Here is a 10,472-nt window from a genome sequence, read left to right as displayed (position 1 = left end):
GAATGTGACAGAGGTGGCCGCACCGTCACTGTTCATTTGATTATTTTGGCCATGAAGCCCAAGTTGTTTTGGTGGTCGGACGTGTTGGCCGAACTACTCTTTGAATTTCTATCCAAAAATATTGACTTCAAATTCTATCCCTATTTGTAAGTTTCAATTTATTTTGGACCAAAATTTGTATTTGGACTAGGCTATTGGAACCATCGATGTGGGAAACCGCTCCCTATATTAACAAAGCCATCCCAGCGCTGCTGCCGGTGCCTATTAAAAACTCACCGATGCAAATGCTCTTATAAAGAACATAGTGATGGCCTAAGCGTGCCAAACCACCGACATTTCCACATATTGTGGCAAACCACTGACCTTCCTACATATGTACTAGTACAGTCGATTGTGTGGGAAGCAGTATTATTGGTGTGTTGTGCCAAGTTGGTACTACCTATGTAAGCTAGCTGCCAGCTCCACGGACACGGATGACTGTGGTGCAAGCAACAGTATGGGCACTCTCGCAAGACTCAAGGAGTATTATTCAGGTTTCTTGCTGCTCCATCCATGGCCCATTCATCCGAGCCAGCTCAAGGTCACAGATAAGCCTCGGGGGTCAGAGCTAACGCCCTGCCTGGCTCTACCGTATACCCAGCTAATCCTGCGCAAATCTAGCACGCTTCCATCCAAGATATAGATTACAGAAGCGGTGCGCGCGATTGCTCGAGCAGCATACAAAATCAATTTCCGATCCATCCGATTACGTCGTCGTCGATCGTCCTGGTCAGTTATACCCTCCTCGGTTCGTACCGATTTCGTACGTCGACGGCGACGTGGTCACGGCGAGCTTCGCCTCCGATCTTCTTCATTTTTCTAAGGGTACGGCGACAAGGGCGCGAAAGCTACGGCCGCATATTCAAACGCGCACCATGCACCACCAACCTCGGCGCCGTTTCCGCCCCATACAAATCTCGCCGATATCTTGGGAGAAGAAAGATGGTCGATCGGCGGAGAGCTTCTTCTCAGTAATGCCATGTGTGGTTGTACGGTCAGGTACAACAGCACGTAGCATCTGGACTGGAGCCGTTGATTAACTAGCTCGCGCCTACTGTGTTCTTATCACGAGCTGCAGAATCTTCAGTTGATCTTGGAAGCGGCTGGCATGTGGCATAGACCATGTGCCCAGGACCAGGAAGCAGTCACCCACATTTGCACCGACCATCGTCAGGCTTCAGTTCAGCTCTGCGTGCCGCCCCATGTCCTCTCCCGGTGCAGCCTCTGAATCTATATATCCATCGATCTCAGCCTGTCGACCCAAGTGGACATAATCTTTACGATCGAGTATCACCTCCCTCAGATCGTACCGTTTCGTATAACTCGAGTATATTGACTTACGGAAGAGCGCTTCTAGATTTCTCCCACGGGTTCGTACGCCGTATGACGATGACGGCTCGCTTTGGCCTCCGCCGGCTGCCGCCGCATGCTTCTGCGCCCTAGTTGCCGGTGAGAAAGACGGCAAAGGAGAATCTATGTCACTCTCGACCATTGCACGCACCATCGCTTAGTTAGAAACTGAGAGCGCAGTCGATGGTCTGGTACTCTCGGAGAAATGACTTTGTTCCTTGCATGGCTCACTTTCTCTCTCTTCTATTATTTTACATATTTGTGCCAACTGAACATTTTAGCCCGCCAGACCATCAGATCTAGGTTTGAAACTTGAAACGTTTGTAGCTTTTTTATCAAAAAGTTCATTGTGTGAGCCGTTGGAATAAATATTTGAGTTCTAATGAAGAGATCTACAAAACAATACTAATGTTGAGTATGTTTTGATAATTTTTATAAATCAACTTTTGAAAACTGATGAAACTTGTTGAAACTTTGTGATTCTTATTCTTTCACTCTGTTGAAACAATTTATTTCACTGTTTCAAACTTTGTTCGTCAAAGCTAGAAATTATTTCGCTTAGAGTTCAATTTAGAGACGACATTTTTGTATCTATTTATTTTTTACTTTTATCGTGCATCATCATGTTTGAATATGTTTTATAATTCAAATTTTAAATTTTGTCAGAATGAACCATTTTAGGATTATTTAAAAGATATCATAATAATATAAATATTCAATCGGATAATCCGATACATATGGCTCTTGAAAATCAAAGAGTAATTATGAAACCCATATACTAAAAAACGGAAGATACAACACCGGGTAAGCTGCATGTAAAGATTTCATCATTGTGCTGATCTCAAAATTAACACAACGAAACGAAGGATTGAATAAACGCCGCTCTCGTAATCTCACGCAAGTTGCCGCTACTATTCACTCGACCTCGGACAGGCGTGTTGAACAGTTCCTTCTATCCTTCTCTCTGATACCCAAAGGGGTGAGAAAAAGGTTGGACTTCTATAGATCCCGGTTCTTTTGGCGAAGTGATCAAACAAAGAAGAAGTATCGTTTAACTAAATGGAACATTTTATGTAGACCAAAGGATCAAGCGGGTTTTGGAATTGAGGTTTTAGATATTAAGAATAAGTGCTTGATTGGCAAATGGCTATATAAAATGCTTAATGAAGAAGGAGTGTGGCAGGAGCTGCTACAAAACAAGTATCTTAGTAATAAAACTCTTTCTGTGGTTGAGGCTCCAAATGATTCACCCTTTTGGAAGAGTTTAATGAGTGTCAAAAATGAATTTTTTCAATGGGGGCTGTTTGTCATTGGTGATGGACGGAAAACCCGATTTTGGGAAGACACCTGGCTTGGGACACGTCCCCTAGCGGATCAGTTTTCCTCTCTGTACAATATAGCAAGAAATCTGAATGCTACTGTAGCTAGCTGATGTTATGGGATCTATACCTCTGAATATTAGTTTCATAAGAACACTATCTCATGATAAATGGACAGCTTCGGTTAATTTGTTGCAGCGCCTAATGGAGGTGAAACTTTCAGAGGAGCCGGATAAGTTTATTTGGTGGCTCAATGAAAATTGAAAATTCTCGGTAAAATCATTTTATGTCGATCTCATGAATAATCATACGGTGTTCCTTAAGAAATATATGTGGAGATTAAAGGTTCCACTAAAGATTAGGATTTTTATATGGTTCTTAAATAAGAAAGTGTAATATCCCAAATTTTAAAACAAAGAGAAAATGAATTTCCCTATTTCCAAAATTTGGAGCTAACAAAAACTTTATTTAATTTCCATGTGTTGCATAATATGGATGCATGATTGTATGACTTTGCCATGCCTTGTGATTGAATTGCTTGACATCATCTCTAAACCCTAACCATGATCCTTTGAGATCAAAAAGGGAAGAAAACAAGAAAACAAGAAATTGCAAAAACCCTCACATATGTGGGTATATGGCCAAATTGCAAATTTGAGCCTAAGCCCTACTCCTTTGTTTGAAATGATGAAACTCAATCCTAAACTCAAATAATACATAAGAACACAACACCACACCTTTTGGGTTCAAAGAAAGTCAAAGAAAAAAATAGAAAAAATACAAATAATCACACACATGTGCTTATGGCCATTTTGCCAAACCTTAACCTAGGCCAATTTGACTTGTGCCATTGGTTGGAGAATGTCAATAAACACTTAAGAACACTTTTTGAATCAAATCAACTTTGAATTCAAATTGAGCTCACATGAGATAATGGTCAAATCTGCCACTTATCTCATGATGCCTACTTTGAGCCTCTGTATTAAGGGATTTTTAAACTAAACAACCTCAACTCTTTGCACCTATCCAAGACCTCATCAAGGTGAACAACTTTGGTCAAGCCACCCCTGCAAATTCTTTCTCAATTTCAAAATATCATCAAGCAAAGTAGGGACATCAAATCAGATTTAAGATTGTGCCACTTTTGAAATTTCACAAACCAACTCCAATTTGCACACCACCACCACCATTATGCTCCAAACATTATTCAAATCAACTCCACCAAAATTCATTTCAAAATTTGAAAATTTCCTTCTTGCGGCCATTTGACCGAACACATGGTGAGCACCATTGCTGCCAACTCCCTACATGCCATTACCCAGCAGACCATGGCCTAAACCATCAAGCTTTGGTCATCAAAAGTACTCCCCTATACCCCTTGCTCCATGCCAAGCACCAGAGACACTTTGCAGTACATGATTTCATCACCATTGGACCATGCCGTTGCATGACATGGGCATCATCATGCCATTCCTCTCTCTACACTTTTCTAACATGCCAAACCTTGTCAAACGCTTCCCTCTCACTCTCCTGCATATGTGCTAGACACCGTGGTCGATGAAATGGAGCACGCCACAAGCCGGCACGAGCGCGCCCAGTCACGCCCAGCACACGCCAGGACACGCACGGGCACGCACCGGAGCGTGCCAGAGCGTGACGTCGCCCCGCTGACCCTGGCCACCACTCGACCTCTCCGCGCGCCAGCAGCTCCACCGCGTCACCCTCTCCACGCTGGACACGCTCACCTGCCCGCGGGAACCTTGTAGACGACGACACCGTCGACGACCTCCGCCGGTACCCGCGACAGAGACGACGCTCACCTGCCCTCATCACGACCTCGTTTTCACCGCAATCAAGCGCTACGTGACCGCCGTGACGTCGCCGACCAGCTCGCGTCAGCGCCCGAGCCATGCCGCCCCTTTAGACGCGTCGCCATGGATGACCTCTGAAGGAGATATGCCCAAGAGGCAATAATAAAAGTGGTTATTATATATCTTTATGTTTATGATAAATGTTTATATACCATGCTATAATTGTATTAACCGAAACATTGATACATGTGTAATATGTAAACAACAAAGAGTCCCTAGTATGCCTCTTAACTAGCTTGTTGATTAATGGATGATTAGTTTCATAATCATGAACATTAGATGTTATTAATAACAAGGTTATATCATTGTATGAATGATGTAATGGACACACCCAATTAAGCGTAGCATAAGATCACGTCATTAAGTTATTTGCTATAAGCTTTACCTAGTCCTTATGACCATGAGATCATGTAAATCACTTATACCGGAAAGGTACTTTGATTACATCAAACGCCACTGCGTAAATGGGTGGTTATAAAGGTGGGATTAAGTATCCGGAAAGTATGAGTTGAGGCATATGGATCAACAGTGGGATTTGTCCATCCCAATGACGGATAGATATACTCTGGGCCCTCTCGGTGGAATGTCGTCTAATGTCTTGCAAGCATATGAATAAGTTCATAAGAGACCACATACCACGGTACGAGTAAAGAGTACTTGTCAGGAGACGAGGTTGAACAAGGTATGGAGTGATACCGATGATCAAACCTCGGACAAGTAAAATATCGCGTGACAAAGGGAATTGGTATCGTATGTGAATGGTTCATTCGATCACTAAAGTCATTGTTGAATATGTGGGAGCCATTATGGATCTCCAGATCCCGCTATTGGTTATTGGTCGGAGTGAGTACTCAACCATGTCTGCATAGTTCGCGAACCGTAGGGTGACACACTTAAGGTTGGATGTTGAAATGGTAGAACTTGAATATGGAATGGAGTTCGAATATTTGTTCGGAGTCCCGGATGAGATCCCGGACATCACGAGGAGTTCCGGAATGGTCCGGAGAATAAGATTCATATATAGGAAGTCATTTTATAAGATTTAAAATGATCCGGAAGGTTCTATGGAAGGTTCTAGAAGGTTCTAGAAAAGTCCGGAAGAAACCACTTTGGAAGGCGGAGTCCCAAAGGGACTCCACCACCATGGCCGGCCAACCCTAAGGGGGAGGAGTCCCAAGTGGACTCCCCTAAGGGGGCCGGCCACCCCCTCCCAAGGAAGGGTGGGAATCCCACCTCTAGTGGGAGTCCTAGCTTGGGTAGGTTTCATGTGATATGGAAGGTTTTGGTTTGGGATCTTATTCGAAGACTTGTAGACCAACTCTTGGGTGTTCCACCTATATAATGAGGGCCAAGGGGAGGGGGCCGGCCACCCCAACAACACAAGGTGGCCGCACCACTTAGATGGCCGGCGCCCCCCTCTCCCCAAACCCTAGCCACCCCACTACTCCTTCTTCCCCGCACGCTTAGCGAAGCTCCACCGGGATTCTCCACCACCACCGACACCACGCCATCATGCTGCCGGATTCAAGAGGAGCTACTACTTCCGCTGCCCGCTGGAATGGGGAGGTGGACGTCGTCTTCATCAACAACCGAACGCGTGACCGAGTACGGAGGTGCTGCCCGTTCGTGGCGCCGTGATCAAGATCTTCTACGCGCTTTTGCAAGCGGCAAGTGAACGTCTACCGCAGCAACAAGAGCCTCATCTTGTAGGCTTTGGAATCTCTTCAAGGGTGAGACTCGATAATCCCCTCGTTGCTACCGTCTTCTAGATTGCATCTTGGCTTGGATTGCGTGTTCGCGGTAGGAAATTTTTTGTTTTCTATGCAACGAATCCCTACAATGGTATCAGAGCCGTGTCTATGCTTAGATGGTTGCACGAGTAGAACACAATGTTTTTTTGTGCGTTGATGCTCTTGTTATCTTTAGTTTGAGTACTTTGCATCTTTGTGGCATAGTGGGATGAAGCGGCTCAGACTAACTTTACATGACCGCGTTAATGAGACTTGTTCCTCGTTCGACATGCAACTTGTATTGCATAAGAGGCTTTGCGGGTGTCTGTCTCTCCTACTATAGTGAAGATTCAATTTACTCTTCTATCGACAACATTAGTATCAACGTTGTGGTTCATGTTCGTAGGTAGATTAGATCTCTCTCGAAAACCCTAAACCACGTAAAATATGCAAACCAAATTAGAGACGTCTAACTTGTTTTTGCAGGGTTTGGTGATGTGATATGGCCATAATGTGATGATGAATATGTATGAGATGATCATTATTGTATTGTGGCAACCGGCAGGAGCCTTATGGTTGTCTTTAAATTTCATGTTGAGTAGTATTTCAAAGTAGTTGTAATAGTTGCTACATGGAGGACAATCATGAAGACGGCGCCATTGACCTTGACGCTACGCCGACGATGATGGAGATCATGCCCGAAGATGATGGAGATCATGTTCGTGCTTTGGAGATGAAGATCAAAGGCGCAAAGACAAAAGGGCCATATCATATCACATATGAACTGCATGTGATGTTAATCCTTTTATGCATCTTATTTTGCTTAGATCGCGACGGTAGCATTATAAGATGATCCCTCACTAAAATCTCAAGATAATAAAGTGTTCATCCTTAGTAGCACCGTTGCCAAGACTTGTCGTTTCGAAGCATCTCGTGATGACCGGGTGTGATAGAATCAACAAGTGCATACAACGGGTGCAAGACAGTTTTGCACATGCGGATACTAAGGTGGCCTTGACGAGCCTAGCATGTACAGACATGGTCTCGGAACACGTGATACCGAAAGGTAGAGCATGAATCATATGGTTGATATGATGAACACTTTGAGTGTTCGCCATTGAAATCACACCTTGTCTCGTGATGATCGGACTTAGGTGCGGTGGATTTGGTTCGTGTGATCACTAAGACAATGCGAGGGATATTGTTTTGAGTGGGAGTTCACCTAGATTTTTAATTATGTTGAATTAAAATTTGAACTCAATTTGTCATAAACTTAGTCTAAACTATTGCAAATATATGTTGTAGAGATGGCGTCCCCAATCAATTTTAACCAGTTCCTAGAGAAAGAAAAGCTTAAGAGCAACGGTAGCAACTTCACCGACTGGTTCCGTCATGTGAGGATCTTCCTCGCTGGCGGAAATCTGCAATATGTGCTTGATGCACCGCTAGGTGACCCTCCTGTAGAAACAGAAACCGAGGAAGTAAAGAATGTTTACGCTACTCGGAAAGCTCGGTACTCTCAAGTACAGTGTGCCATCCTGTGCAGTCTGGAATCCGATCTTCAAAAACGTTTTGAGCACCACGATCCTCATGAGTTAGTCAATGAGCTGAAAGCTATATTTGAGACTCATGCGGCCGTGGAATGCTATGAAGCATCAAAACACTTCTTCAGCTGTATGATGGAAGAGGGCAGCTCCGTTAGTGAGCACATGCTGGTTATGACCGGGCATGCGAAGAAACTCAGTGGCTTGGGAATAGTGATTCCTAACAGACTGGGGATTAATCGTGTCCTTCAATCACTGCCACCAAGTTACAAGATCTTTGTGATGAACTACAATATGCAGAACATGAACAAGGAGTTACCTAAACTCTTTGGCATGCTAAAAGTTGCTGAGATTGAGATCAAGAAAGAGCACCAAGTGTTGATGGTCAACAAGACCACCAGTTTCAAGAAACAGGGCAAGTCTAAGGGAAAATTCAAGAAGGGTGGCAAGAAAGCTGCCACGCCTCCTATGAAACCTAAGAACGACCCTAAGCTTGATGCTGAGTGCTATTACTGCAAGGAGAAGGGATACTGGAAGCGTAATTGCTCCAAGTATCTGGCTGATCTGAAGAGCGTCCTTGTCAAGAAGAAGAAAGAAGGTATATCTGATATACATGTTATAGATGTTTATCTTACTGGTTCTCGTTCTAGTACCTGGGTATTTGATACTGGTTCGGTTGCTCATATTTGTAACTCCAAACAGGAACTAAAGAATAAACGAAGACTACTGAAAGATGAAGTGACGATGCGCGTTGGAAACGGATCCAAAGTCGATGTGATCGCTGTCGGCACACTTCCTCTACATCTACCTTCGAGATTAGTTTTAAGCCTAAATAATTGTTATTTTGTACCCGCGTTGAGCATGAACATTATATCTGGATCTTGTTTAATGCAAGACGGTTGTTCATTCAAGTCTGAGAATAATGGTTGTTCTATTTTTATGAATAATATCTTTTATGGTCGAGCACCTGAAAAGAATGGCTTATTTCTGTTAGATCTCGATAGTAGTGATACGCATATACATAACATTGATGCTAAGCGAATTAAATTGAATGATAATTCTACTTATATGTGGCACTGTCGTCTTGGTCATATTGGAGTGAAACGCATGAAGAAACTCCATACCGATGGATTACTTGAATCAATTGACTTTGAGTCACTTGATAGATGCGAAGCATGTCTAATGGGAAAAATGACTAAGACTCCATTTTCTGGAATGATGGAGCGAGCTACTGACTTATTGGAAATCATACATACCGATGTGTGCGGACCAATGAGTGTAGCATCGCGCGGTGGTTATCGTTATGTTCTAACCTTCACAGATGATCTGAGTAGATATGGGTATATCTATTTCATGAAACATAAATCCAAAACTTTCGAGAAGTTTAAGGAATTCCAAAGTGAAGTAGAAAATCAACGTAACAAGAAGATTAAATTTCTACGATCTGATCGTGGAGGTGAATATCTGAGTTATGAGTTTGGCATGCATTTAAAGAAATGCGGAATACTTTCACAATTGACACCGCCGGGAACACCACAATGAAACGGTGTGTCCGAACGTCGTAATCGAACTCTCTTAGATATGGTTCGTTCTATGATGTCTCTTACTGATTTGCCGTTATCATTTTGGTGTTATGCATTAGAGACAGCCGCATTCACTTTAAATAGAGCACCATCAAAATCCGTAGAAACGACACCGTATGAATTATGGTTTAATAAGAAACCTAAGTTGTCGTTCCTTAAAGTTTGGGGTTGCGAAGCCTATGTAAAGAAGTTACAACCAGACAAGCTAGAACCCAAAGCGGAGAAATGCGTCTTCATAGGATACCCTAAGGAAACTATAGGGTACACTTTCTATCACAGATCCGAAGGCAAAATCTTTGTTGCTAAGAACGGAACCTTTCTTGAGAAAGAATTTCTCACTAAAGAAGTGACTGGAAGAAAAGTAGAACTTGATGAGATTGATTAATCTATACTCGTTGATCAGAGTAGCGCAGTACCGGAAGTTGTACATGTTCCGCCTACACCGGCAACAGAGGAAGCTAATGATAATGATCATGAAACTTCGAACGAGGAAACTACTGAACCTCGCAGATCGACAAGGGAACGTGCCACTCCTGATTGGTATGATCCTTGTCTAAATGTCATGATTGTGGATAACAATGACGAGGACCCTGCGACGTATGAAGAAGCGATGATGAGCCCAGATTCCAACAAATGGCAAGAAGCCATGAATTCCGAAATGGGATCCATGTATGATAACAAAGTGTGGACTTTGGTAGACTTACCTGATAGCCACAAGGCTGTCGAGAATAAATGGATCTTCAAGAGAAAAACAGATGCTGATGGTAATATTACTGTCTATAAAGCTCGACTTGTCGCAAAGGGTTTCCGACAAATTCAAGGAGTTGACTACGATGAGACTTTCTCACCTGTAGCGAAGCTAAAATCTGTGAGGATTTTGTTAGCAATAGCTGCATTTTTCGATTATGAGATTTGGCAGATGGATGTCAAAACGGCGTTCCTTAATGGAGACATTGAGGAAGAGTTGTATATGGTACAACCCAAAGGTTTTGTCGATCCTAAAAATGCTGACAAAGTATGCAAACTTCAGCGTTCA

The sequence above is a fragment of the Lolium perenne genome, chromosome 1, assembly GCF_019359855.2.
Source record: "Lolium perenne isolate Kyuss_39 chromosome 1, Kyuss_2.0, whole genome shotgun sequence".
Taxonomy (NCBI): Eukaryota; Viridiplantae; Streptophyta; class Magnoliopsida; order Poales; family Poaceae; genus Lolium; species Lolium perenne.
The sequence above is the reverse complement of the archived record's forward strand: the minus strand, read 5'-3'. Positions refer to the sequence as shown.